Source organism: Calliopsis andreniformis, chromosome 2 (genome assembly GCF_051401765.1).
Source record: "Calliopsis andreniformis isolate RMS-2024a chromosome 2, iyCalAndr_principal, whole genome shotgun sequence".
Lineage (NCBI taxonomy): Eukaryota > Metazoa > Arthropoda > Insecta > Hymenoptera > Andrenidae > Calliopsis > Calliopsis andreniformis.
The window spans coordinates 2028836-2053814 of record NC_135063.1 but is presented as its reverse complement, the minus strand read 5'-3'; the positions used below and the strand labels follow the sequence as shown (position 1 = coordinate 2053814).

Genomic DNA, 24979 nt, shown 5'->3' with positions numbered 1-24979 from the left:
TGGAGCACCAACCTATTTTCGTGTAGGTGTTAGACAAAATTTAGATGGAACCTTCACTACAAGATATATTGGGTGGAATAAACCTATACGAGCCGCCTCCTCCATCTTCCAACGCATTTAGCAAGAGACACTATCGAGGTGTCCAGCGTCGATTTTCTTTTTGCTGAAATCTGTTGTGAAGCACAGAAATCTAAAGCACACCACTTTTTCATTTTTACCCAATCTCAATTTCCAAAAATAAAAGAGTCTCTTAAACAGTTTTAACCTATTAACTAATCTGGCGTTCACCAGGAATCTTTAAATGACATTAATTATAATTAATTATAACAGTCTGTGACAGAAGTTGGTTTTTATCGTTGCAACCTTTAGAACAATGACTTTGACAACATATTTTGGCGTCATTGAAATCAATCAAGGAGCAACTCTACTAGAGCTTTATCTAGAATAATGTAAAACAATATTAATATAGATACATTTAAAGATAATATAGTAGTAGTTCTATAACAAAATCGAATGAACCTTTTACTTGTAGTAGAAGGGTATAATAAAAAATATAAAAAATGAAGAATTGAGGTTCTAAGTTTCAAATGTCAATAGCTCGAAAAGAAGAAAATTTACTCTATTTCGCCTTACAACAGTAGAATTAATAAACGAATATTTGATGTACATCTTATTTTAACGCCTAGAATCTCTCTTGAAGTATTCTTCCACCTGTAGCCGAACATTTTATACTTTTTATACCATTTTATACCAATCGTGACTGACTACACACCAAAATCGTGATCTCATTAGCTAATGAGATAAAACAAAGCGGCCCAGCTTCTTTGGAGCAGACTCTGAATCTCTCCAAGCAAGGGTGCGAAGTTGTATTACTCTTCGATGAATAATCGCGAATAATCGCGTGCATGTCGTCGAGTTCGCGAAGTAGTTTAAAGCAATAGTGTTCAAAATGTGAACAAGGACATGTTGTTCATTTCTTTTCTCGACATATATATTGATACTTTTAATCAAAACTGTTAGTTTATTCCGAATCAAGTGTATTCAAAATTCGAAGTCTGTGCGTATTTAGAGTATCTTTTTCTTTGGAGCAGGACTAATCAACCTTGAAAATTTGAGCGGCCGAAGAGCGAATTATTATCATTAAGAGTGAGTTAATAGTGTGAGAGTTGATTTTGTTGGATGAGTCCTTCATTATCATCTTTGTAATTAATTATTTTCTTTTTTAATTTCTATATGAGCTATGTTTGACAATAATAATCTCCAGTAGTCTATTAGACTGTGAGAATTCTTTTGTTGGAGGTTCGTTCATAAGTTATTCGATTTATTTAATTCGTTTGTAACATGTTCTTCAATTTTATCAATTCATTTATTTGTTCTTACTTATTTTGTAACTACAATTTATGTTTTTTTTTTTATTTCAAACAATAATTAATTAGTCTTTGAAATTGTTAAGATTATTTTTCCTTTTTATTGAATATACGTAGTAAAAGATACTTAAGTTTCTTTATTTTAGCGTATTCTTAATTCCAATAGTCTAAGGATCTCAATGAAAGGACCTGTATGGGTCTAAAGTATCAACAGACCTGAATTTCACTTTACCACTGGTAAGGCGGGATTCACTGAAAACAATGTTACGCCTGGCTGATTTTGTATCATTTCTATAGCCAACCTTTCAGGACCATATAAAATACTACCTAATTGTTCAGGTTCAATCGTAAAATCAAATCGTAACAAATTTTACGCCTCCTAAATATAATCAGCCAGGTCGGCGATACGCGCATAATACATTAAATAATTTTCTTGTTATTGTTTAAATAATTTGGAATTTATATTTGAAGAATTCTTTGAATAAATTCTGTAATTTTGATGTTTAACTAGTAAACTGTTTATAATGAATAGAGGTGCATTTATAAAACTGATTTATAGCTGCAATTCAAAAATCACGTTTTCTGAGTTGTGTTATTTTTTTAGTAGGTACATATGCGATACGTGTTCTGTATAATAACCTAACAATCTTATTTTGGTAGCATAGATGTTTAATATTTTCTCTTAGAAAATTTATACCACACCATATGTAAATATATTTATTTAGTTATTATTTATCGTTATATCAGAATAGGCTCGTTATAAAAAAGTAATTTTTAGAAATTGTTTTATGTCACTTACTATTTTCTATCCGCATAAACTTTTTGCTGAGCTATAAAAATATGTTCATGAAATAAAAGAATAATAATTAACAACAGCTATCTTAGGAGCTTGTTATAATCTTCATAATACCTAATTCCTTAACAAGTTAATAATTATTAAGTATGGCAGTACTATTTATAAATCACAATTTTGATGTCCCACTTCTATCTCGTTTTATATTCCTATCTTCTCCTCTTTCCCGTTAAAGCAAATTCTGATAATAAAAGAATATAAAATTCTCGAATTCGATGTCTACTATTATTAATCTGTTTGGATACTCGAATGACGCTTCTGTATTGACGTCTTACAATTAAAATTACGTAAGTCCTTACTAACCATCGACGTCAATTACTGACGTCAACATTGCTAAGGGTAAAGGTGTTGTTTCTCTCCTTTAACTCAAGTATACACCATCGACAATCGCTGAATAATTGAAGTATATGCAGATCTTAATTTTTTTCCCTCCGAACGTTTTCCATCAGTGTCTATGTTGCCAAGCTTCTATAATAGTCCATCATGTATATTTTGAACCGATTAATTGAATTGCTGTACAAAGACTGTTAGCCGTGTATGCTAATGTTAAAACTATAACAAAGAATAACCAGATTGTTTAGAGCGTTTAAATGTATTCTCTAATGGCAGCTTATTTTGAGAAAACTTTCGAAGACAGTTAATCGATGAATGGGAATGTTTGGAGGTAGCCAGAACTCAATATTGGTTTACTTAATGCAGAGGTGACGGATTTCTTCTCCGCCGAGAACAAAAGAATAAGATTGTTGTTCTTGAAATATCTAACCACAAAATGGGAAAGACGATGTATTTGAGCAAAAGTACCGCGATGTACCTTACGAAACTTACCCCAGAATCACCAGCTCGGAAGTTTTTCTCAAATTCTTTGAACAGTATTTTTAACATACTAATTTTGTAACCAGCGACTGGAACTTAAAAACCGCACGCAAAAAACTGCGTTAATTTCTAAAATTCATTAACGAGGATCTCTTCCTCACTTTTCAGATTTTCACCGTCACACGAGTGGCATGTGTTTTCTGGGAACTGGCACGTTTTTACATTTTAACAAGTCGTTTAAAAGTAACGAACACATATCGTGATTCCATACGAGATGTACTTATCAAAACCTCCGTTCCTAACAGCAGCACGTTAGTCTGCGACTCGAGTTAGTTTACTGTGAGACAGACAGGTTTAATAAAGTTCCACGTAGGTTGTTCATATTATAGATGTTACAGCTGCTCGAGCAGCGAAACTTTCATTACTGAGGAAAATATCTGGTCGAAATATCTCAGACTACAGCTAAATCTCACGTTTAGTAGCATGGTTGTATATAAGTGAAAATAAATTGTTGACGAATGAACACATTCTTACAGATGATCTGGCGGTTAAGTAATAGTTAGTTGGTATGAGATATGTTGCAAAATAGTTTATAATAGATTTAAGAGTATCATGTAACATTATATTATTATTTATTGTTTACTGTGGACACTTTTAATCCCCCAAAAAATAATTTCTTATATCATTTAAATTATACAGAGGTACCTACAATATGTTCACGATTAGTTTATTTATACGTTATACGTCCTAATTTTCATTTATGGAGAACCTAATTTTTTATATAAGAATTTTCAATTCAAACTTGAAATTTTAAAGTCAATTGTCTCGAAACCAAGCTTTCGTATAAAAATATTTGATTGTATATCTAATTCTATTATCAATTACAGACCGCCCTGCATACTTATTGATAGAAACCTACTACCACTAATTAAGAATAGATTAAACATTTCGATGTATACATGTACTATCGCTCGTGCTAAAGAGAATGTGTAAGACTTGACATGTTAATTATGCCATCCTTACAATTGCATTAGCATCGTTACGCTCGACAGACAAGAGCCTTGCACGTTTGCATGTTGGCAATGAGAGGTAACTAGTAATAGCGTGTTCTCGCCGCATAATGTCTCACCTGTGGAGTGAGTCTCAATTTAGCTTCAATAATTACATAAATTATTGCCTCTGTTCGTGATGAACATCCAAAATTGTAATAAATAGTACGTGAACCTTACATGTTAAAACCATGATAAAAAGGCAAATTTCCTGTTTGAAAACTGAATCTGAACTTTTACTAATAAAAAATAAAATAAGCAACCTAGAAAAACGATATTTATGTATCATGAATGCAATTTATTGTTAAATAAACAGTTGGAGTTTGTACGCGTTACGAATTTTCTGATATTCCGTAATAAACTGGATCAGTTCAATAATTAATAACTGAAAATCTCCAGCCCCTATAAGCATAATGCTAACTTCTCGTGTACGTGTACATTTACATAGTGTTATCATCTCGCTTATAATAATTCGCTTATAATAATAATAGGATATTTAAGCTAACGCAATTAATGAATTTATTACCAAGTTATCCTTGTTATTGATTTTCGCAGTCACCCTTCTATGTTGCATAAATTTTCGCATCCGAAGTAAAAAAGAAACAAATTATCTTGTATAGTCAATATTTGCTTTTTCTTCTACCATCATATTCCAATACTTATGGAAACTTAATATTATTTAACTCTCCTACGTCAAATGCAGGGTCACTTTGATCCTAAGTACAGTACAAGATGTAAGAAGTATAATAAACTTATTTATAAGAATTAATTATACAAAAAATACGCTTATTTCATGTATGTGATGTACAGAAAACTAAAAAGGAGTAAAGTATATAATGTTCAAAATGCGTTTTTTTACATAATTCCTTCCCAAAACAGGTTTGCAATAAAAATTCTATAATGAGTCAAAATGACTCTGCATTCGTCTCCCGCGTTTGTCGGAAACTATTCACCTTCCGAGAGTTAATATAGGTTTAATTATAATATTCTATTAATTTATAATTTTAATCATTTAACATATATAACATTTATGTCATATGTTCAATTCTGAATAAATTCTCATGAATTAACTATTTTAATAGACAAGTTTGAAAATAAACTGAAATATATATTAAATTACTTAATGTTATCCCTGTAAGAATATTTCTTTTTTTTTATGTTCATTTAACTATTTACTTTTAATTTATATTTATTGTGGGCATATGTACACACATATTTGAACTAGACTCGAGTAAGAAAAAGAAATAAAGTTTAATAATACTACGACGAAATAACTATGTTATTACATTTCCATTTCCAATTTGCCCCAGACATTGCTCTTATGCCTTGGATTTTGGAAATTCATCGTGGACATTAGATTGCTGTTGAGATCTTTCTATAGATATCCTATAATAAGCACGCCGTTTTATCCAACTTCTTTTTACTCCACTAATAGCGCCTGAATATTTAAATACCTATGGAATTACTCGAACAAATTCAATACTAGGCCCTATAAATAAATTTCGTAATATTAAGTTTATATCGAATGGAATTTCATTCAAATAATTTTGTAAAACATAGCGAAGTTGTAATTTGTAAAACATAGTAAAATTCTTCCACACATATCGTCATTCCATATCACTGTTGCGTATCATTCTGAATGAACACGTATTGCATCGTTCTCTATCAAAACGTAATACAAAGATACACAATGGACTGACCAGCCATTTGCGGGTTTCTTGCCGTTGCATCAAAGGATGCAATACAATTAATTATTTGATACAGTTATTGAAAAGCAAAACTAGTGGTTTTCTCTTAAATCACGTGCTGATTGATCTTTTTTTCTTCCTTTTTTTGGAAAGCAATAGCATTCTATCCGATGATCTCTGCGATACTCGACTTACTCGACTTGATCAATAACCAGGATAGAAATAAGCGTTGAAAGCACTCCCCACAGTTCCCAGCGACAAAATGGCTCAAATAAATATCACGTCATCCTTCGATGCAATGGCAAAAACCCCGCACATGCTCGAACCGTCCATTGCATGTCTTTGTATCATGTTTTGATATAAAAAGATGCAACAGTTCTACGTTCAGAATTATAGGCAACGGTGACACGCAGCTTTATGGACTTTCAACATTTTACTTTGTGTGAGTCGGCTGTATTTTGACTAAATTTTGTTTTTGACTGCATTTAGAGAACAAAATGATTTATGGTAAAAGTTGGTAAAAGACATCTTTTAATTCACATAAGACACATATTTAATTCTAAATTTCGTGTCGCGGAAAAGATTTAACTTAAAAAGGAGGAATAATTATCTCAAACCTCAAGACAGGTACTATACGTGCCATAATAATATTGAATTGCAAAATTTTATGACAATAAAATTTTGAGTACAATGAGAAGACGTGATCATTATACTGCGAATATTTCTGCAAATTTGTATTTTCCTAAATATGATCAGAAAAGTGGAATATAACTAAAGATTTATTTCATACTTCAAGTAGAAAGTGTACTTAACTTTCGATATGTTGTGACAGATTTTTGTCGAGTTTTGTAAAATAAAATAAACATTTTAGTCTCCTTCTAGTAGGAGTAAATGTTTCTGAAAAGTTGTTCATATAAAACTAAATCGATGCATGAGGTGCGTGAAAAGATCTTTGAAAGATCGCGAGAACTTCGCATATGTAACACATTGTTTTGAATATCAGAGACTGCAAATATGTTCTTTCTATAAACCCTTTCGTTTGAGGAAAGTAAAAACGTCACAGAGAAGCAAATTGTAGGTAAATATAAGAAAAGTTCGAATATAGTGATCAATTTGGAAGTTGAATGTTCCTTCCCTAACATCGCTAAATATACGAAAATATTGACATAATACATAACTCGCAAACAAGAAATTTCAAACTTCAAGGTAATACTGTTCATTAAGAATTTCACTGAGTGGAACGAAATTGTCAAAATGGACAATTACTTATTGACAAAAAGCAAATTATTAATGTAGTTTTAATTATTTACTGTTTTCACATATTTAGTCATTTCAGTAAGAATTTGTTAATTCAACAATTCCAAATTGTTACAACACCCTCCGTGTATAATTGATACATCAATTCAATATCATAACTGTATGTAAAAGAAAAATACTAAATTACATATCTGAATAAAAGACCTATTCAATTTCACAAATAAAAGTTGCAACTTATTCGCAAAATTGTATTGTCACAGTTCTTATACCCAATGTCAAAAATTGTATTAGGTGACGAACAATTGTAGACCTTCTGTTCACAGACGCGTTCAGAGTTTACAATAATGTACACGATGGCGTGTCAAGGCAACCAAAATAAATCAAATCGCAAACAAGGCTAGAACCTATAACGCGACACCTGTTAATTACACCATCGGGTTTAACCGGAATTAATTTCGAGGCAGCGGTAGCCTCGACGCAAAGGGGGCGACAGCACGTCGAGAGGGTGTCTAGCGACAGTGAGCACGCGTAGGGCACGTTTCACTGTACCGTAAGTAACTGCCGCGTCAAGCAGACATCTGTGTTGATTGCATAAATTATTAACCTTACCATTGTTACATTAACGTGGAATTACAGCAACTCTAACCTATACAGAGTGTTCTGGAGAAAAAAGTCCTTGCGCAGATTATTCTACAACAGAGGGGGGAATTTAAGGGAGAATTCTTGACATCGGAGGAAAACGAATGTCGACAAATAATGAAACTTCGTTTAAATATTCGTGTGTTAATTATAAACGTAAACATTTAAAGAAAGCAGTGACTATGATAACCCAGGAATCATTCGCTTTAACAGCTACGATGAGATTCTATGACACTATACTTCGTTCACTGGGAGAACGCAGTTGTCGGTTGACGAGTTTTCGTACCCTTTGCGCAGTTTACGCCTACGCTCATTAGTTATTGGCTCTGTCACTCCCGAGCACATCCCTACCCATGAACCCCTTGTTGGGCCCTTGGAGGTCCTACCATTTCTAAAAAAAGTCACTTCTTCAAGTATTAGCGCATAAACGGTGTGAAAGAAATTTTGAGCAAGCAAACGATATTCTTTTAGATTTTAGTTTTCTCCGAAAGTATTAATGCGGCTCTGTTAGCAAATAAAAATCTTCTTGAATATCGTCTCTGTCGACCGAAAACGTACTGGTACTAGTCAGAATTCTTACTGCGTTGCAATACCATAAACGATCCTAGATTTCCCGTGTCATAAACTACCTGGTCGCATCGAACATTTTGTAGGAAATCCAGGAAACAGTTCTACCGTTGCTGTTTCTTTATAATCAAATAAGCTGTGGATTCTTATACATTGATATCTCAATAAATATTGTTTCTTAATAGACAGAAACATTTGTTTCATTTGGACACTAGGTATACAGAGTAGAAAGAAGCAAGGCGTGTCCTTTTAGGCTCTTGAATCCTTCACCAATCTCAGTGGAAAAGTCAGTCAGGGCAATGGAAGCCATCTGCGTGAAACGACTGCGTTCTCTCAGTGAACGCAGTATAGTCAGAATTCTTACTGCGTTACAATACCATAAACGACCCTAGATTTCCCGTGTCATAAACTACCTGGTCGCATCGAACATTTTGTAGGAAATCCAGGAAACAGTTCTACCGTTGCTGTTTCTTTATAATCAAATAAGCTGTGGATTCTTATACATTGATATCTCAATAAATATTGTTTCTTAATAGATAGAAACATTTGTTTCATTTGGACACTAGGTATACAGAGTAGAAAGAAGCAAGGCGTGTCCTTTTAGGCTCTTGAATCCTTCACCAATCTCAGTGGAAAAGTCAGTCGGAGCAATGGAAGCCATCTGCGTGAAACGACTGCGTTCTCTCAGTGAACGCAGTATAGACCCAGAGAGTAGCTATAATAATCACTGCTGGAAATATTGTCTGGTGATTTGCTATCTTTTAACTGGACTTTACCAAATTCTAAATGCTTATTGAAAAAACTCAACTGTTATTTTATTAATTTTATTGTCCGTTTTATTCTCATAACTAGAATCACTCCTTAAATCTTCCGTCACCTGTAGTCAAATACCAGTAACTACGTGTATATATTTAAAATAATTATTAGTTATACATACGATTACCACTACTGAATGAGAAAACATAAGCTTCAAGTGCTAACAGTATAAGAATTTGCAAGAATATATTGAAGAGAAAGTGGATCTTTGTAATTAATAAAGATTACTACACACCTACTAAACATCTGACTTTTTATTTTACATTTATATCTGTTATGTTGGCGAATTATTATTATTTTTCTATTAAAGAATAAATATTAAACGAGTCCTTATATTTGCAAATAAATAATTAAAAATTGGAATTCAAAGGTATTACATTTTTACGTCGTAAAGCTGGTAACTGACACCAGGCAACAAACTGTTCCGCTCAAAATTATATATACATATAAAATGCACACAAAATATAGTATTAGTAATCATATTATAAGTATCACACATGGATAGGTATAATTCATAAATCTATAATGTAAGTTAATATGTACATTAATCGGCTGAGTCTTTTCAATCAAAGATTACATTACATTCTAGAGATAAACGTACCATAAGTAAAAAATTTTCAATTTTCTAATATATTTCAATCTTCTAACGCATCAATTTTTTCCTAACCATTAATAATCTTAAATAATACAATAATAATTTCAGTAAATTTTATCCATCGTATATTTCATAATGCTGTAATTAAGTGATTTTCAAAACAGAAATTTCATTCTCTCCTTTCACAAGAAGTTTAAGTATCTGTTCGATTTGTGTTTTCTTACTAGGATACAAAATCACATGCAATTAGTGTAAAAGGATCAATTCAAATCGAAAAGGATAATTCCTGTCAACAAAATGTACCTACTATGTTGGAATTTCATCCTTCACACTTGAAAGTTAAAGTCCGACATTTTTAGGCAACATAATATAGTCGGGTCAATAAAACGAGTTAAGAGATGTAAAGAAATGTACGAGCTTGACACGACAGAGCAGGACTGAATTTACAATTTCCAGATCCTTGTGCGAGTAACAGAAAATTAATATTTAATGCGTCTTTTAAAAGGTGACGTTCTAATACTTTTCCATTCATAATTAGAATTTGAGAAAGTTAGAAACGTAGACTTGGATGGCTCATGAAAATCTGACTTTTTATTTCAGTATTTTCCCAGATTCGTCTCTGAATGTATCACTTGAATGTCATTTCACAGACACACGAAAATTTTGTTTTTCTTTGCTGATTTGTCTCATTGACCCGAGTATAGAAACTAAGATAACAAAAAAATCAACAATGTCAGTCATTCTTAAAATTAAGAAAAAACTGTTAATACGGTAAATAACGAAATTGTATGTCTATTGTGAATTGTTTGTAAAAAATCACGTCATATTTGAGAGAGTAAATTAGTTAAAGTACCGAAACTCAGTTTCTTTTACTTATCTATTCATGTACATAAAATAAGTATAGCTTTTACAGTAATGGATATGGAAACATCGAGTTACAATATTTCAACCTCACACGTCGGTATAATATATTATGGAAGGTGTCGAAAATAACTTTCTTGAGGGTGGAACTTCGTTCAACTTTCTTTTCTTATGTAGGAATTTCTTGGCTTACAGAATACTTACAAACGACGCCAAATATTTTCTTGAATAAACAGCGTGTAACTTTCGTGAACACATAATACTAAGAATACTGTATATACATATGCATACGTGGGATTGTTTGGAACACTTCACGAGTACATTGTATTGGGAAGGGTTTCGCGAAGCTCCTATGTCGAGAACGTCTACAGTAAAACGGGTTTCTTTAGCTACTTTTCTATTGTGTAGAAATGGGAAGATGTCTATGCAAAGGAAATCGCAATTAATTGATCCTAATATTAAAACAATTATAATTATAAATCATGCGATACAAAAAGCAACATTTAATTTTTTGGTTGTATTAATTTCTATAGAATTATCAAATGTTTAAAAATGATTAAAAGAGTAAAAAATATACTTTCTTTCTAACAAAAGATAAAATAAGGTACTAAGGAAGAAATTATGATTATCATATTTACATTGTTAATGTAATAAAATGTAATCCTTTAGATAATATGGGCATTATAAAAAATATTAACGTTCATATCTCAACAATTGATTCAGTTCTTTTATTTGATTTTGGATGACAGTAATTGCTAAATTAACTTGATCTTTGTACTCTGAAATGATATATTACATACAGTACATAATTTTATACCCACCAGCTCAATATAAATTGTAAATCTGCACCAGTTTCATACATGTAATAAATGGAAATACTGATATGGATTTATAATAGTTAGAATTGATTTGTACATCACACTAAGAACCAATCAAACCGAAAGGCTACTTACAAGTCCGTTATCATTGAGTGCGCACATTAACCTATCCTTTATAAAAGAAGAAAAAAGTAGAAACAATAAATAGTGGATAAAGGAGTCACGAGACAATGCAAATACCTGGGGAGCTGCAGTTAATAATTGGATTAGTATTTTCGTGTTGGTGATCCAATTGGTCTTTTTGTCCTAAAAATAATTCATTGGGTCCCTGCCGAATCGTAGCTAGCTTGCATTAATCAGCGTCCAAGTAGAGAGCTCACCTAGTCTCGTGGTCTGGATTCAAGGAAGGATCGACTTTATCAACGACTTTATCAGGATAATCGAATGGAGTTGGCCAACCGAACTCCCCAGCAAGATGCATCGTCCTGACGAAGAGTCGGGCTATCGAGCGACGAGCCTGACGAAGTGACTATTTCCGTACCTGTACATTGCGATCGTAAATCAGAATCGACAGACCCACCAATTCGATACCCATAAAAATTGTTTCCTTCACGGTGGTCGCCAGCCAGCATTGTTTGTGCTTCACGAAAGCGCCAGTGATGGATGACGTTCTATCGGTAGAAAATCTTTATGCTACAATTAACAGAAATCATTGACTGCAAGCAGTAAGCTATTTGCTATCAAGAATAGAATCAAGCTATTTGCTATCAAGAATAGGTTCAGCAGTTTTTTTGCAAACCTGATACGACTAACTTAACTTACTGTTAGTTTCTGGGCACATTACAATATAATGACAGGAATTAGTTTTCGCTTTAAGGTATATTAAGTCAAGTGGTTTGGGAACTTCACTCTTTGTGGGTTTCAGAGCTGAACGAAGAGTCGTGCGAGGTGCTGAACCAAGAGCCTACCAGGGGATAGCTGTTATCACGAATATAAAAAGGTAGAAAGAACTGCAGTTGTCTGCATGCCAGGCTCCTTGATATCTCTAAAGGGACCTAAGATCTCTGCAGAAATTTTCTGCACTCAGATTTCCCTGACCACGTAGTGTGACTTTACGAGGTTTACTTTTTGATGAAACGTTTTGAGCTGAACATTCCTGCTCTAAATTATTACGATAGATAATTACATTATCTCATAGATAATTTCAAATTGATATTTAAATTGTGCAAAGGTGGAATATGATAGTCGATCGTGCTTAAGGAACATGAATACTTCTGGAGCAGCAATAGCGACTCCATTATAATATCTTTTCAAGTTTCAAGTGAAGTTATTTACTTTTCAAGTTACTTGACCAATTTGATCGAAGCAAAAGGACGGATTTTTTATATGCAACTGCTTCGTTTGCTTCCTCATTCTATTTCCAAGATATGTTTAGATGCTGTGATCAGTCACAACTTACAACAACCTTAGTTACATTTGAGAAATCCCATCTTACATATTTTTATTTTAGCATAGTAATCTTGTCATTGATAATATTTATTAGTGACTGAAAGTTTCGATATTTATTATTGGTCAATTTAGAATGTTGAACACCTTTAACTTACAAAAGCTAAACAACTATATTTGTTTTTAGTGAGATTGTGTGTGCGCAATATTGGTCCTCCGATAATACTAAACTCAAATACCTAAAATCATCAAACTTTATATAATGCTTTTATAGGTTATTATTAATAAATAGAGAAAAAGAATTCTTTACAATCTAAAAACTTCCATCGTGAAAGAACTTTTTACCGAACACGGTAGAGTAATAAATCTATTTTCCTGAACCTCACGTTAAATAAGTTTTATACTACGTATTTGAATAATAATTAATATTTGGCTGTCGACGAGAACAGTAAAAGTGGATAAAATAAAGAATATATCAAATCTATTACTAAAATTTAAACGAGTCGGAGTATGTGTATTTTTGTTTCTCGTTTGTAGCTCATATGATAGATGAAAAATAAATACGCGAGAAATATGGTGTTTAATATGTATATGAGCGATAGAAATTAATTACGCGATTTATTGTACATTTATAAAGAAGTTTGGAATATATGACCACTGAGCAAAGCTAACAATAAAACAATACCTATCTTTTATTTATAACTTCTGATTTTCAAAACACGAACAAATCTTGAGTGTGTAAATGTATCAATTCTCAAATGTAAGTCGAATAAATGAAATGAATTATTATATATAAGGGTATTGGGAATGTATGTATTTGATATGCAAGCTAATATTGTAATGTATTTTGAAAAGCAAAACATAAACTACGTATTAAAATCTATAAAAATCGTATGATTGATATGAAATGTATTAGAATAATACAAAAATTATGTACCAATAATGTTTTGGAGACTTGAGAACACCAGTAATCAGAAATACAATCAGCAATTGTATCCTCATAACATTATGTATACCATGCAACTACTTTGGGTAAGATTATTCAATTTATTAAGATTCTTGCATAACGACACAAACTTAATAATTAATAGATTCAAAATTTTCTTAATCTAGTACAGATATACAACTTTAGCGTGATTACGATGTAATCATACTGCTCCAAGTTTCTTATGCCCGTCTCGCGCAACTGAAGGAAAGGGACGAGCGCAGTATCAGTCGCATAATTGTCTTGAATCTCCATTAACTACATTAGTTCGCTTTTAAGATTCCCAGCCGCCTTGTCTTTTTACTGGCTGCGCCAGCACACGCTTCAGAAAGTCGTTAAAATAGTATTAAAAGTAGACTTACTATTCTTTTCCTTTCCTCGCAGACAGAAGTTTATTGTACTTTTTCCACTACCTCGCGCGAATCTACCACTGTGAAAATCTCAGGTATACTATATACTATATACGTTTCTTTGTAAAGTACTCCAACTCATTAAAGGATTCTTTATTTCTGTCTCGCATCGCGCTCGCTTTGTTCTCCCAGTCTATTACACCACTGGATTATATAATCAGATATTATCTTTTCCTCACTTCTAGCTACAATTCCGCTACGCAAATTGCAATTTCGTTACCCTTATTTTTAACAAACTGACATTGCCCATGTGCCTACAAACTTGTTCCTAAGGGCATCATCACTAACTACTCCTAATATGCCAAAAACAGTTTCAAATTTCAGATACATTGTTTTTCAATTGTATACGAATTTTGACTGTTGAAAACGTGCATAATATAATTTCGGTTACGTTTCGAAGGTTTTTTTTGTTTTCATCGATAAAAATTAGTAGTATATGTATAGCCAGACATTTTATAAACTTTAAGTATTTAGTGTACAAGAGCACAGACGAAAATGAAATTATAATAAAGTGGAAACGGAAAACAAAAGAAAAAATAAGTAAACGTTCATTAAAAGGTATAAATTCCTGGTTTGAATCTTTTCTAGGTAGAAAAGATCTAATCGATCCAACGAAAGAGTTAATGCTTCAAAAGATGTCAATCAAATGCACGTAAACTTCCCTTGACAGATGATCGATTGAATTGCTGATATTATACCTATGCATTAGTACATATTTTTGATATTAACAATAAAAACAGCCTAAGCGATGTTAAAGACACATTAAAATTAAATAACATTAATAAATCAGAACACTCTTGCAGTCCGATAATAATACTTAAAAACAAAATTTAAAAAAAAAACAATTATATCGCATACTGGTCGTTTACTAACGAGAATGTCAAGTTTGAGGCACTGCAGTACTTACGAGTTCGTAATAATGATTAATAATATTTATAGGATGAACCTAGTTTATGTGTAATAATCAAAAATTTGTATTGTATCTCCTTGGAAAGGTGTTTTATAGGATTATAGGGTTTTACAGGATTTCAAATTCTCTATGTCTACGCATATCTAATTATAACTCATGATACGTAAAATAGCTTTAAAATATTTTTACGAGTTATTATTATAGGAAAAATTAACGAAGGTGAACCAAATGCTCTATGGAAAACTATTACTAACAGTAACATTGACAAGTGTGGCTATTATGATATTCTCGATATTAAAATAAAAAATCTAGAATATGCTACAATATAAGAGAATCTACGAAAATTTATGGATCTAATGAACTCTATTATCAGATGTCTAGGTTACAAGCTACATGCCTACACTGTTTTGGAATCTTATTAGAACTTCAAATTTGGTAAACTTTAAACGTTTAAAATTATCAAATTTTTCAATTACACAAGATTATTCAATTTAAACAAAATTATCCCCATTTCTAAAATTAGTACAGAAACCTTCGTAAATACTTAAGAATGTGTTTCCTTAATATAGAGCCTAATCCAAGTTAGTCTTATAGTTATTAACAACAAATTGACGAATGTATTGATTTACAGATTTGTTTAAAAATATGTAAAAAATCTAGATTAGCAGGCCTAAACATCTAAAAACTGCTCTACGTTTTGATACAACACTTATTTAAATACATATAAAGTTACATGGATAGGGATAGGACTCATTAATACAAAAAAGTACCCTAGTGTACCTACTTTTCTAGTTTCTATCATTCTATCTATATTTTATACTTGTATCTAATAGTTTCTAATAATTGTGTTGTCATTATTCATAGTTCTATAAATTATAATGATTTATTTATATTACTGGAAGTTGAAAGATTATCTTTTATCACCTTTTATCTCTCGCAGTAGTTCATGAACACGTAAGCAGAAAATAAAACTTTAAGCAAGAAAATATTAAATCTTTGTATTCCTTTAAAACTCTAATATACCTATTAAATATATCATGTATATAGAATCAAAAGTAATGAATAAATGTAGACAAATCAACAGCAACGATTAATAAACTTGTTCAATTACAATAAAAATTCATATATTAATTAAATTGATGAAGTTATAGATAAATAATAAAAGCAAATGGGTCAAATTAATCAATTAACATTATTTAAAGAATAAATAATAATTCTAATTTTAATTTCAGTAAAATCTGTTATCCAACGTAACAAAATACTTTTAATACATTGTGTTCTTCAGTGTATACTGTCGAAAAGTGAGTTCCTTTATTTCTATTATAAATACAGAAGTTAAGTTCAATTCTGTACAGAGATTATCTCTAAGTTCATATAGGTAGATGCGTCATTAGCGTAATTTAAAAGATTAACATGGAATGCGAATAGGAGTATAACATTCTCAGCAGAAACTTCTTTTTCAAATATAGAAGAATACGTCCACAATTCTCTGCGAACAATTAAAGTTGCATTAATTCGATATAATTGAAGGTTCTCGGTAAATGGGCTTAACTTAGTAAAATCCTGTTGCCACTCAACCTTCAATTACTTCGCAGAAAATACAGTTAGCGTGTGACGAGACATCACAAGAATCAGTTACGAGCACGATGCATCTGCTTCCTTTTCGTGATAACGATAGTAAACGCGAAAATAGCTTTGAACTGTCATAAATCTAGATCAAGTTCCAGTAAGTAACTACGATATCCAGAAACAAAAGAATCGCATGACGAGCAAATTTCCGCGATGTAACTCATCCCGGCCTATCTAACGCCAATCCATTTTCATCTTTCCTAAACACACGGGGGAAAAAGAGGAGCAAAGGCAAAAAAGGACACATAGATCTTCCAATTCGGTAAAATATACTCCATGACTTCCATTGCACTGGAATAGCGCATACGTAAAATCTGTTTATAAATCATGTCGAATCCGAGTTTTGAAACGATACGAAAAAAAGCGAAAGAAAGAGGACCCATCAACCGTGCATACGATACACATACATACCTACACGTGTCACGCAATAAAATCTGCATGCAGGTCATCCGTTTTTACAACAGCGTGTTCCCAGAAAATGGCCATTCCAGCGCGGAAGGATGCGCTTGCTCAAAAATACAATATGATTTATTTCCTCGGCGTCGATCGTACTTCTACCGTATCCCGTTGGTTTTAGCGGTTAACGCCGCTTCAAACTACACTTACTGTCCGCTCCATAGGAACTTGTGTGCGCATGTTGCATGTAAGTACGATCATCGATTCTCGCTAGCTGAAGAAAAGGAAGTTTCTTCAAGACTGTATCTTGATGCAATCTTGCTATCTCGCAGCAAAATATATACCGATACTTTTCCCGAGGGACACTAGACGAGGAATGAAGAAAAACAGTAGGGGGGGGCTCAAGTATTTCCGAGATGTAGACGTTGCTGATTCTTATCAGCAACGAGCACTGAATCTATTTTATGGATTACCTCTTTAGAGCGGTATTTAATAGGTTTCCTTCATCGCAGATATTTAGGTAACGCTTAGAACCTAAAGTGCGAATGAGAAAAAGAACATGGATGAAGCGTGTGACTTAAGATTTGTGTAAAGTATATTTTGAGTGGTAATCACCGATTACGTACTAATTATTCATTTATGTCCACACATTATATGGAATATTTTCTATTAGGTAATTATACATTTGTGAATTAAAGTAATACATCTGAGGAATACTTTATCCTTTAGAATTTTACACAATGATTGACGCAACTGTAACAAGGGATACCCATTTTTGATCAAAGTTGAAAATATGGTACAGGGAACAGATGAATGGTTCAACACAGACTACATATTTACGATCATACTTTTTTCACAAGTGCAAATATGTGCATTTTGTGATGCAAATAGTTGCACTATTTTTTTAAATGAAAACCTTGTTCAGTCTGTAGTACTATCAGTTTCTAGTATTACATATTATAATAAGGAGTATTTCTTGCCTGTTCCGTCGAGGAACAAGAATAAGGACAATCGACACGGTCCTTCCTCCGCTCGACGAATCAATCGTTTATTTTATTGTTGCCAGATGCGAAAGTCAGAGTCCGTTAAAAATTCTGTCTTCGACAGCTAAGAGTCCCGCATTTGGCGACTAGTATAAAACAATTTCGGGTTTTCGTCGAACGGTGGAAAATAAGTCATAAAACATCTGCGAGACACTCGTGCGGACTCGCCTTGCTAATCCGGAGTCTCGTTATTCCTCTTCAAACATGGCCTTCGACTGGGGAGAGGAAAGCAGGCTTCCTCCACCACCGTCACCGGGCCATGGGGCCTTCCATCACCACCGTCGCGAGACCAAGGAAGTGGGGCTGCCATTCGCCCTTCCAAGGTGACCACAGGGGGATGCTCCTGGCCAGATTGATAGCCAATCGATTCGACTGGTCAACGCCCGAAATCAAGTTGACACCCCTATATGCGTATCTCGGAGGAGACGAAACTGGAGGAGGAAGCGGACTCCGGAAGCAAAGTCAGTTGTCTTTTAGAATCGTCGAAAAAAGGTCATCTTTTCGAATCGTCAAAGACAATCCTTTCGTCTTCAAATCGTCGAAACACAGTTATCGAATCGTCGAAATAACTAGTGCTTTTCGAACCGTCAAGTACAACCAATTACTCAAATTTAATTAGGCGAGTAATCTCCGAATCGCGAACACGGCTTACAACCGTGAAGATTTAAATCAATTTGCGACGCGACATTGCCATTAATTTGTCCAATAGCTTCCTTTCTTCAACTAAAGTCGATATATTGATGGTTTCCCTATTTTTGAGATTTTTCTTTAAATACAGTTTCAATTGACGCAATTATTAGTAAACCACTAAATAACAAATCTAAAAAGGAAATTTTACGTTATATTTAATTTGAAGTTAACTGAAAAGAAACAAATTGGATTAAACTAGAACTGAATGTGTAACGTCATAATTAAAAAGAGTTACCTTTACCTGACAATTTTTTCGTCGATACCAAATTTTGCCCACAATGCTTACTTATCGATGTCGACTTCTAGTGCATATAATGATTAGTTAATCATTCTATCTATAATGGAATGATTACTACTCATTCTATCATTTTACGCTACACTTTCGAATGTATCTTCTTATTTTGTATAGTCGTGTCGATGAAAACACTGTCGATGAAATGATTCAAACTGAAATGACTGTTGGTGATCTAAACGTATCGGTAAGTAAACATTGTTAGCGAAACTTGTTATCAATGAAGTGCTGTAAATGAAATGATTGTCGGTGAGATAAAGGTAATCCAATTAATATAAGTCATAAAACATCATTCCAAATATCTACAAACATACCATGGTTTAGTATATGTTTTCACAGGTACCACAATTGAATCACGACGAATTGTTTTAAAACAGAGGCTGCGACAATTGAGGACTTGTTTCATGGATTTTTCAAAAGTTTCGATATTTTGTCGGAAAATTATTGAAAATGTCACTGTGGATTAAAATGCGCAGAAATTTTGTGAATGATACAATTTCGCAAATTAAATTCCACTCACAAAGGCGCGTTCAAAAATAATACAATTTTAATGCTATTTATTTACCACTGCAACGCCACTTTCGATAGAATTTCAATAAACGACAACTGTGAGGGAAAGTAACCCATGAACAACTCATCAAATATGAATGTCCGATTTTACTTGATCAAACAATTAGTGATTGAACCAGTACTGATATTAGCAGTGGTATGTAATCAATCTGATATCAATGTACTCAATTAAAAATATCGAAAAGTATAGATATTTTGGATATTTGGTATTAATTATAGAACTATATCATAATTCCTGCACGTGTTCAATTTTTAATTAAAAAACATTCTATTTTAATTACCTGATACTATCTCAAACTGTATTTAAATAATTATGGAAATATTCAGACTGAACAGTAAGTAAGTGAACAGTGGTGAAAATTAATATTTCTTTTTTATTTTTTTTTTTTTTTTTTTTTTTTTTTTTTTTTTTTTTTTTTTTTGTAAAAGTCATTTTATTACATCACATATCTACATTTAACCCATTCGAGACAACGATTTTTTCGAACACGGTCCCTAGGAGCGAAATTTTTTTTCTTTATATTCCGCAACATTACTGTAATTCAAAAAAGTCTTATCTCGACGACTACTAAAGTATTAGAATAAAGTATTCTAAGTAAACTTAGAATAACGGATAATTGCTCATTATTATTATTGGACACACGGTGTGCAACCGGTCTTATACCCTCGGATATCAATTGCATACACGGTGTGTAATCTGTCTCGAATGGGTTGAGTATATAAAATATATACATGTAAACTTTAATCCAACAATTGTTTGTTTATGCGTAGTTCCTACAATTAATGGTTAACTTACATCTATGATTAATCAGTCGATATAAAGTATATCTCTTATATCCAGTGTGCGAGCTTAATTCGTATGCGGTACTGGGTCACGTAATCGTTTACAAGGGAAAATTGTGCTAAAATACCCTTTACTTGTTCAATTTTACACCTATATGTGTACCTGTTTCAATGTACTATTTAATTCAGCTAAATACTATATTAGTAACACTGTTATCAGTCTTTATTCCATACCACTTTAATTGTCGTTTTATTTACTTTATTAAGATTACTTATGTCCTGAGTATCATACTATGTGTCACATGTGCTTCAGTGCACTTCGTGAAAAATAGATAATCTTTGGTAAGGCAGTCTATGATTAAAATTGAACGGTATATTATGTTCCCTGATTGCCGTTAGATTAGTTAATGGATTACTACCTATACGATTTTTATAAAAATTTACTGCTAGATGATTGCAGTAATCCTCAATATATTGCACATCTGCTCTTTCATGAAGATTCTCGTATATTCTTTTATTCTCGTATACCTACGAACTGAGAATGTTAGCCTTAGCAGTTTGTTTTGTATCACTTGTAGAATATTGGTATTTGTTGGAGCAGCTCCACACCACACTGGTGCAGCGTATGTCATGATGGGCCTTATGATCATCTTGTATATTAATTTTTGATTGCTAACTGTCATAGCTGAATTGTATACCATTAATGGATACAGTTTTCTTAGCACTGTATGTGCTTTCTTCACACTTTAAATTGTGTGGTGCCTGTAGGTAAGTCCTGATTCCAAGTGTACTCCTAGATATTTTACGGTCTTCGTTATAGTTGTTTTGTATCCGTATACTGTGATGGCTGAAATATTTTGTTCTTACTTTCTTTCTTTTTCTTGGTTAGTACTATTACTTCCATTTTGATTGCATTGAGCTGAATTTTTCATTTTTTATGATATGGTTCTAGTAGTGTCATATGCGTTTGTATATACTTGGCAGCTATTATGGCGTTAAATCAATCTACATAGACTGCTATATCATCTGCAAGAAGTGCTGTTTTTGTTTTTGTGAATATAGGTATATCATTAAGACATACATCATTAAGACATACATTGAAAAGTTTTGGTCCTAGTACCGAGACTTGGGAAACTCCTGCTCGAATCGGCCTTCTTGTAGACTTCACCTTATTAATTTGCACTCCTAGGTGTCTGCCCTTCAGGTATGATGCTATAAGTTTTATTAGTGTAGGTGGATCTTGCTGTTTAATCAATTTCTACATGAGCCCTTCAATCCAAACTCTGTCAAAAGCCTTTTCTATATTAAGTAGTAGCATCACAGTTACTAGTCCCCTATTGAAATTTGTTGAGATGTCGTTTACCATTCTTGCAACTTGTACCGTACTATGTTTTTCTCTGAATCCAAAATACTCATTTATGATAATATAGTTTTTCTTTTCAAATTTGTTGATTCTCATATGTACTATTTTTTCTAAGACTATACTCATTACACTACTTTTTCTTTCTCTTTTCCTAGTTTATGGATTGGAACTACTACCCCAGTTTTCCAATTCGATAGGAAGTGTTGTTGTCTAATTCCTGCATTTATTATATACATTAGCTGTACTATTCCTCTCTGGGGTAAGTTTTTCAATACAATGTTTTGTATTCCATCGGCTCCTGGTACTTTTCTTGCGCATAATCTCGCAACGATTTTGTAGACTTCTTTCGGTGATGTGAGATATTTATATTCATTGTCCTCTACTTTATCCATTAGAAACTTCTCTACTTCTTCAATTATTTTGTTTTGTTCTGTAGGAACGGCGCTGGGCAAGGCGATCGTGCACGCCTATCCTTGTTTTTAAGGAAAGAGTCGAGCGCGATGACAAAACCCGACCATTACGTCGCAAGGAGACGGTAAAAGGCGATGTTACGTTGTGAACCGTTGACCAAATAAATACGTTACCTCATTTATGAGTTTTCAATTCGTCCCGACTACAGTTCTATAGTACTGTATGTTTCTATTATATTTGTTTTTTTAGTATTGTTTCTATAGTTCAATGTTATGCACTTTTTCAAATTGGTCCCCTAGTATCTCTACTTTTTCTCTATCAGTTGGGGCTTCAATATTGTTTTTTCTTAATGTTGGTATATGTTTATATTCGGTTCTAAGTGTTTTTCTCATCTTCCATATAGAAGTGCTCCTTGGGTTAAGTTTCTTTAATTTACTCTCCCATTTATTGTTCCTGTGTTCATCAATAGCTTTCCTTATGTCTGCAGTTTGGTTATACATGATCCTTTCTATAAAGTCGAGTCTATACTTCTGCCAGTGTTTCCTTCTCCTGTTTCTATTTCTAATCATTTCATTTATTTGTTGAGGTATTTCCTCTTGTATTGCTATTAACGATCTTTATGGTATGGTTTCTGCTATAGCATTTTGTATCGTGCTTGTTAGTCTATGAATTTCCTGATCTATTTGTTCAATTGTTTTTATTTTTGTGTTTATCTTTATTTCTTAATTAAGTTTATTTCTGAAAGCTTTCCAGTTAGCATTCTTATAGTCCAGTCCTTCTTTTTTGATTGTGTTTGTGTCTTATGTTCCCACTTCTATGGGAACCCACACTATCGTGGTCTGTGAACTTAATTCATGCAAAACGTTCATTTCTGAGATATTTCTTACATTTCTGTTGAGTGCTATATCTATTGCAGATGCTGGTTGTCCATTAGTTGGGTAATGTGTATGTTTTCAATTTGATACGACTTGTTTGGATGATTTATATTCCAATAATTTCTGCACTTGTTGTTTTTAATGTAAAAAACATACCAAACTACTTTAATTGCCTGATATTATCTCGAACACCATTTAAATATCTCCGAAAGGAACAATGGAGGTAACTACAGACTGAATAGTAAGTAGACTTTGATAAATGTTAAGATCACTTATTGAGAAAATAAAAGAAGAAAAAGTTATAAAAAAATGTCAACATTACGCGGTGTTCCCAGGCGGTCACCCATCCAAGTACTGACCGCGCCCAACGCTGCTTGACTTCGGTGATCGGACGAGAACCGGTTTTTTCAAAGCGCAGTATGAACGTTGACAAAATCCGACGCTCCCTAATACAGGGACACTGGACTCGAGTCATTATTGCTAATCCAACAAATAAATGAAACCAACCACCTTCTTAATATAACTAAACAGAAACTCGCGTTGCCGAGTGATACAAAATCAGTGTTAGAATTTCTGCTAAACATGTTTACGATACGGTCACCAAAGGAACTCCGCTGTTTCTGAGCTGCAGCTATATTTGACTGTTTTATTAATTAATTGCAGATAAGCGAACAAGCAGGCTTTAAAAGACTCATTAGCATCTGGCGTCTGACGAGAAACTTCCACGTACTCAATAGTGATAACAGTATCATTAACGCAGCGCCGCGGTATGCATAGTGTGCTCGGTAAATTTCCTTGCCGAGGAGAAGGTGAACCCCTCTGCACATCCCACACCACTCGGTAGCTTATGACAAGCGAATGGGAGTCTACCACTGAGCTCCTGGGAGGGGGCGTCACCTTCCCCACTTAGCATGGAATTTACTGGGCATACTGGATATGCAGGCCCTGGGGGTGGACGCGGGTAGATTGCATTCGACATGACAGGAGCGAAGTTGGAGCAGTATCAATAAGAAACGTTCTTGTACCTGATTGACTGACAACCTTGTAGCGGCGCTATCAGATATTAATATTTAAAGTCTAGAAATTGAGACTGTAGATCAGACTGAAAAAGAAGAGCATTCGACATAGAATGAATCAACAATGTATAGTGTACCTCTCGTTATAATAAATATGGATCAATTTTTCGATTTCAGTTGGCATGTATCGTGCAACATTTTAATAACAACTCGACTCAGTACCTGTAAGTGTAGGCATATCAACTTGACACAACTGATTTAAATGTTCTGTACTTCGTGAAAACAATGAAGACAAATACATTGTGACTGAATAGTAAACGAACAGTGATGAATATTAATACCGCTTATTTAAAGAAAGAAAGAAAAAAAAAATAAAGTCAACATTAACGCTGTGTTCCCAGGTAATCACCCCCATCCAAAGTAGCTTAATTTCGGTAATCGGACGAGAACCGGTTTTTTCAAAGTATGATATGAACGTCGACGACACTTTATACCGCTTAAAACAGTGACACAGAACATTGTAGGTGATCCATTAGGACAAATAAACACGTTTGTTTTACTTTGTTACCTTTAAATATGCTAATGAAAAAATTTGTTCACGTGTTCATTAGATACATTATGACAATTAAATGTATTTAACTTTTATTTAACTAAATTTAACACTTTAAGGTATTAAAGTTCCGTATGTACCGTATGTTCCAAGTTAAGGTTCTATATGTACTATTTTATGTTTCATAACGCGATCACGCGTAGCGTAATTCAGTATATTTCAATTATATTTTATTTTAGATTGCGAAAATGAAAATTCGATATATTCACAATTATAAACAGATTAAT

The 24979-nt window shown here is 33.1% G+C and overlaps 1 protein-coding gene and 1 pseudogene across 1 annotated transcript in view; both read right to left on the bottom strand.

The window, feature by feature from the left end:
- Cad87a (cadherin 87A) overlaps nt 1–24979 on the bottom strand; it is a 298057-nt gene that overhangs the window by 171365 nt on the left and 101713 nt on the right. The window lies entirely within an intron of this gene.
- Nucleotides 23437–23557, bottom strand: LOC143188566 (5S ribosomal RNA; annotated as a pseudogene).